The sequence below is a fragment of the Aplysia californica genome, unplaced genomic scaffold, assembly GCF_000002075.1.
Source record: "Aplysia californica isolate F4 #8 unplaced genomic scaffold, AplCal3.0 scaffold01202, whole genome shotgun sequence".
Taxonomy (NCBI): domain Eukaryota; kingdom Metazoa; phylum Mollusca; class Gastropoda; order Aplysiida; family Aplysiidae; genus Aplysia; species Aplysia californica.
This window is the reverse complement of record NW_004798472.1, coordinates 82,934-88,967: the sequence shown is the minus strand read 5'-3', so window position 1 is coordinate 88,967 and position 6,034 is coordinate 82,934. Positions and strand designations below refer to the sequence as shown.

Here is a 6,034-nt window from a genome sequence, read left to right as displayed (position 1 = left end):
CTCGGACTTTCCTGCATTCACACACTCTGTATCTTGCCATTCTGCCGGCCTGAGTTGTTCTGGTTCTAAGACAGGTTTCTATGATTGTCCTGTTCCCATCTTCTGTTAGGTCTCACCCTTTATCTCTCTTGCTTCTACTTTTGCTTGACAAATATTCTCTACTAGCTGGGCCCACTTTCGATGAAAGGAATGATCGGTACATTAACATCAATTGAAAGTCATATTGGCCTACTCTTTTTACACTCTGCTGGAATGGAGCAATAAATCTTGAGAGAAAAGTGACACGTGTGTTTCCAATTTGCCAAATATATAATAGATGTATAGATTGATTCTTAATTCCCTTTCCGTGGTTGTACACTCCATTATGTCAAAGGTGTGGAATCTACGCACGGCTAGTGAACGGAAGCCTCTCTTGTTTACAATGAGGAGTCTTAGAAGAAGGACTTTCCCAAGATTAGATCTAAACGAAACTAATGAAAAACTGAAAATTAAACCGCAGTGACTTCAGGCTCGTCAATGAAACTGTGCACCCTTTAAATGATTCTGAACCACCATTAATTTTCTCAAATTCGAAAGTTAAGTGGTTCGGACGTTTTAGGCTGCGAAAGTGTGAAATTTCACAAATATAATATTATATAGAGATTCACATGACGTGATAATTCTCTACCACAAACTCTACCACGGAAGGCAAACACAGGAACACAAGAGTTCGGTTGACAAAAGGTTTATTGCCGGGAATGTGTCTACTCCATCTACTGGACAAGAAGATCTCTGTAAGGCTCAGAATGTCTTCCTGCTACGTCTCACAATCAACGATTCTTTTACAACACTCGGGATGGATGAAAGACTGGAAAACAGTGTGTGTAAATACGCCTGAACAGCACAGATAGGACATGACCTTATACTGGTAATCTAGAAAGGGAGGATACGTTTGAAGTAATATTATATGGATATACACTTTCAAGTTCGCGCACTCGAAAAAGGTATAGACAGAGGAAATCTATAACTGTAGAGACCATACATGTTAGGATTGCATTACGACGGGTTAAATTATTTATATCAATGTACAAAACAAGTGTTTTTTCATTTCACCTAATAACATTTTTACTTGTGTTTAGGAACATGGAGGAATTGACAATGGCCAATGTCAGTGCCGGATTTATATGTGGCTAAAACAAATTATGCTCAAACAGCAGCCTTTCACGGAGAGATATTGACACCCTTCTACGCCAAACAAACTTTTGACACTTTTTTGGGAACTCTACGAACTGTGTGACCCCAACATTTTGTCTACTTCGCTTTAGCATAAACCAGGCACTATCGCTCGCCAGGTGTAAGAAGCTATGTAAAACCAGACACAGGGAGTATAATCTTTAGACAGGGCATTAAGTGTGTGCATCTATTTCTGTGCTATTCATATTTCCACCGGTCATTGACCAACGATGTATGTCAGTACGCTCTAGCCATGTGGCCATAGGTGCATCAGCCGTGCGAGTACGACATCAAGTGACATTGTCAAAAAGCATCACAAACATGATATTCATACACGTATTATAAGCTGTTATTTCTGGTTTTTGACAGGACAAGTCACTGGACTGTTAGAATGACCGGAACTGATTCACGTGCCTGAGACTATGTACGGTGTTGTTTACGGACATTGAACAAAAACATAGTTATAATGATATTTTTCTCAGAAAATACAATTTAACGTACTCCACTTGAAATTTTGTAGTCTCAGTAGGTGGCTTTATAAAGCAACACGAAAAGGCTGTAAAAAAAGAGGAACTTGACAGTAAAAGAAAAGGATGGAATTTATTTTGAAATACAATCATACACTTGAGGGACAAGGAGTACGTTTTGGACGTTTTTTATGGGCCTGAAAAACTTTCCTCCAACATTTGATCGAAATAAGGCACATTACTGGGTACAGTCATCGGGACGCTTAACATTGTTTGTTTATGAAGCTGCTATTACCATATTGAAATACATTTACAATTATATAATTATAATTTAGTGGGTGTACGCATTTTGTGAAACAGGAACTAACTGGTCATCACTGAAAGTCCAGACGTCGTCAAATTCCAGGAACAATTTAAAAAGACAAGTAAATACATGACACCCTTGGGGGCAAACACATAGCATACTTCCATTAAAGCGTTCCACTTCAAATCAGTCAAAAAACACAACACAAGCGTGATATTTGTGAGATATGTCCGTGGTACATACATACATACATAGCAGCGGTGAGGGACGAAAGCTGTACAGCCAGTGATAATGATGACGTCAGTGACACAACAACACACACACACACACAACAGTGAGCAAAAGGTTACAGAGTTACACATCGTGGACAGTGCCTCTGACACAAGTATTATTACAAAAATGTTAGACGTTAATACCCCACTTGCTGAGGCTCGCAAACGAAAATAAGCTTTCAGTAAGTGTTGGATTAATTTTTTAAAAACACAAAAAAACCTGTTAGTTTTCTTTCTCACTTGAATGAAAGACAATATACAAGTTAAATTTAGGATCTTTCCAGTAAGACGATAAATCCGGACAGTTTTGAGGCTCGAAAGGATAGCAGGCGTTATTTTGTATTGAACTTTCAGAGAAAGGAATTGACAAAATAAGCATACCATAGGTTTTTGCTGGAAGCCAAAATTTAATCTTCAATCCGTAGTTCTTGAGGGTTCAGAAACATTCCTACAACAATGAATGAACGAATGAATGAATGAATGAATGAATGAATGCATGCGCTCATGATCTGCAGGATGTCTCTTAAAATCTGCCCTCGATGGAGCTAAGATCGATGGTGTCCCACACAGAGCTGAGAGGGTTGTCGGCGTACACTCTATAGAAATACTCAAATCTGCTGAGGCTCTGAGTCATGTACACGTGGATGCAGGGCTCCAGGGAGGCTTCCTTAAACCAGGGCAGCCCGGCGTACTCTGCCGGTGTGAGGGGGGTGGGGGGTGGGGGGATAGCAAACAGGGCACATCATTCAGTGATGCCAGGGACTTGATTCACTAAGTTCCACTCGGAGTTTCCCAAAGTTAAAATTGATTTTATAAATAGTTTGTATAATATTAAAGGATTTATATACAAATCAATAGTAGGTGTTATAACGCCACCCCCCCTCCCCCCAATCAAAACAGTTTAGATCATTTAGGAGGTGGGCTGCATCGACCCTGCCTGTCAGGGCCAACCCCTGGCTGAGAGGGATACACAGTCTCCATAGACAAACGCTGACACTCGATTTGGAAAATTTTAATTGTCTCCACACGGGAGTCAAACTCACGACTTCTGCGTGTGATGGCGAGGCGCCTGGACCTACACCACAGACGCTCATGATATGTGAATAAAATGCACCAATGAAATAAAAAACCCAACCATAAATGAAAAAAAACCAAGAAAAAACCCAAACAATCAGAACCAAGGCCAAACAAAAGCCACAAGAACAGAGTCATGTGCACACACGTCACCCCAACACAGAGCTGTGACATTGGTCTTGGGTGTGGTGGTAAATACCAGTGAAGTTACAACATCTCATGCACATTTGAACAAACAGTTTTAGCAGTATTTACCCTAAAATGACCTATTTGAAACTTTGTAAGTAACGAAAAAATGTAAGTAGAACTTAGAATTAATTTCATTATCTTTGTTTAAACAAATTAATACATAAACATAAAAAACACAATTCCAAGAAAAAAACCCAAACAAAAACAATATATTATGCAAAACGTTAGTGCAGACGATTATGATAAATAAATTAGAATGTATGAAAACCAAACAGTTATCAATTCATCAATGTGAAGTCATCTCGTGGCAAAGACAGCTACTCACGACATGATGAGATGTGCTACTCACTGCTCACTCTGGGCTCCATGCACAACCAAATAGAAACTCACACCGTGCGTGACCCCAAAGCATGCATGCACCAAGGGCAGACGTTTTGAGCAGCAACATTTGCTACATCACCATATACATTTTTAAATTCAACATTTATTCAGTGATTAACGGTTTTGAACTTATTTAACTTTCTGAGCTACCTTGAATACGCCAAAAGAGAAAAAGTCCAGAAAAAGTTCCGTCTCCTAACCAGAACGCATGAAACAAAGCTAGAACTACAACAGGTTAACTCTACATCCTTAGTTCTCTGGGAAATATGTATGAAAAGTTTATCATCCGCTGTACTGGGTGTAGACCAGCTGCTTTTATTTTGATGCACAATGTCAAAATTGCTCGTGGAGAAGATTGCAACTGGCTACTGTTATTTTAAAAAAACCCTAACTTTTAGTGATATTTATTGATATCGCTTTTAGATCTTATATTTACTCATAATTTTTCAATCTAAACAGTACACAATCAAAATCACGTGTCTATGCCGTTCATTATGAAAGCATTTAGTCTTGCCATAAACTAGGCTATGCTGGGTAGGAGTGCTAGCTCGGGCGTTTAAAGAACAGTTTCAGAAAATAGAATGATCCAGGAGGTCATGAGGAATTTATTTAGATTCGGAATTAATTTTCAGACTCGCATAATGTATCAGATTCTTCTTCTTCTTCCTCGTTCTCGATATAATGTATCAGCTGAGTTTTGACCTAAGTGTACCAAAGTCGCCAGTTCCTGGACAGAACTTGCTACATTTGTCTACCAAGCCCATCTGTCAGTAATTAATGTACAGTACATCAGACATTTTTTGTGGGTGATTGGCGGGTGCTCTGGTGTGGTTTGCTTCTTCTTTCCTATCAAATATTCTATCGTCTTTATCCCCCTCCTTCTGTTTTAAGTTTGTTACTCTTTTGTAGCACCTCTAATCCTCGGCACTTATATGACCTTATTGTGTTGCAAGTGCCCTAAAACACTTACTAAAACTAAGATATCGTCTTTCACCCCTCGTTCACGAGAACACAGTCACAACAAAATGTCCGTCAGGTCAAGGTCATCACTTACTAGTCCTCGTCCAACAGCTCCCAGGATCTGACCACAACCGCGAGCACACCAAGCACACGGACTACCCAGACTTGGACAGAACAAAATCTCACATTCCACAGAGCCATGGAGAATGTGCAGCTAGAAAATTCTCAAGGACAAAGGGAAACATGGAGGTATAGAGGATAGATCAGGTAAGGAATAAATGGGACACTGATGTCTATATACATACTTCTTTGGCAAACAATCTGTTCCAGGGACAAGAAAAGTCTTGAAGTTTTCATACTATTGATTACGTAATTTCACAAAGGGAGTGCATACTTCTAAATTCTTTGAACTGCTAAGTATTTAGCATCGAATACCTTTGTCTCATTTTAGAAATAAATTGGAAATATATTTCGTCGTCCCTGTTTAAACAGATTTATTGCCAAGGTGTATTTCACCGAAAAGGAAAAGGAGATCTAAAAGGAAATAAAAAGTGGATGTTTCTCTAAACTTGTCTAATGTGGAAAGGCAGGTATGTTTTTGTCTGAGGAAAGGACGGAGAGATCAGGATCGAATGAAGGATGTTGTATGTGAATCTCACTCGGTACAGGTCTCCAGTTGATTCTTTTTCTTGCTTTACAAATTACATCAACGTTACTTTCTTTTCGTGGAATCTTAATTGATAACTCTTCTCCGAGATCATGATTTCAAAAGTGAGAGTTGTCGACCATTCAGAACGTACCGAGTGACTCTCACAACGAAGAGAGTTCTACAGATCTAAGGGGACACAACTGCAGTCTGAGTGGACTCTTTGCTTATGATGACAGAGATGACAGTGATGAAAGTGATGATAACTGTGCATGAATGGGGGTCTTAAGATCGGAACGCCATTGCCACATCGAAAACCTTAAGTGAACCAAACTCTTTTTCCTAAGCCAAGTAGCAAATGTCCAAATTTCCCCTTTCATGTCAGTTAAATGAGACAATGAATTACAAAAAGACGTAGGGCCTACTGCTTTCTCCCAGGAGTCTGAAATGCTGCGAATATCTTTCGTTCTATATGCTCGATTTGTCATTTGACTACACGGAACCCACCCACCCCTCCCTCTATCCCCCC

The 6,034-nt window shown here is 39.5% G+C and overlaps 1 protein-coding gene across 1 annotated transcript in view; it reads right to left on the bottom strand.

Annotated features, from left to right (window-relative positions):
* The window catches only part of LOC101851695 (titin), a gene marked incomplete at both ends in the record, with an annotated part of 144,092 nt that overhangs the window by 65,231 nt on the left and 72,827 nt on the right, over positions 1-6,034 (bottom strand).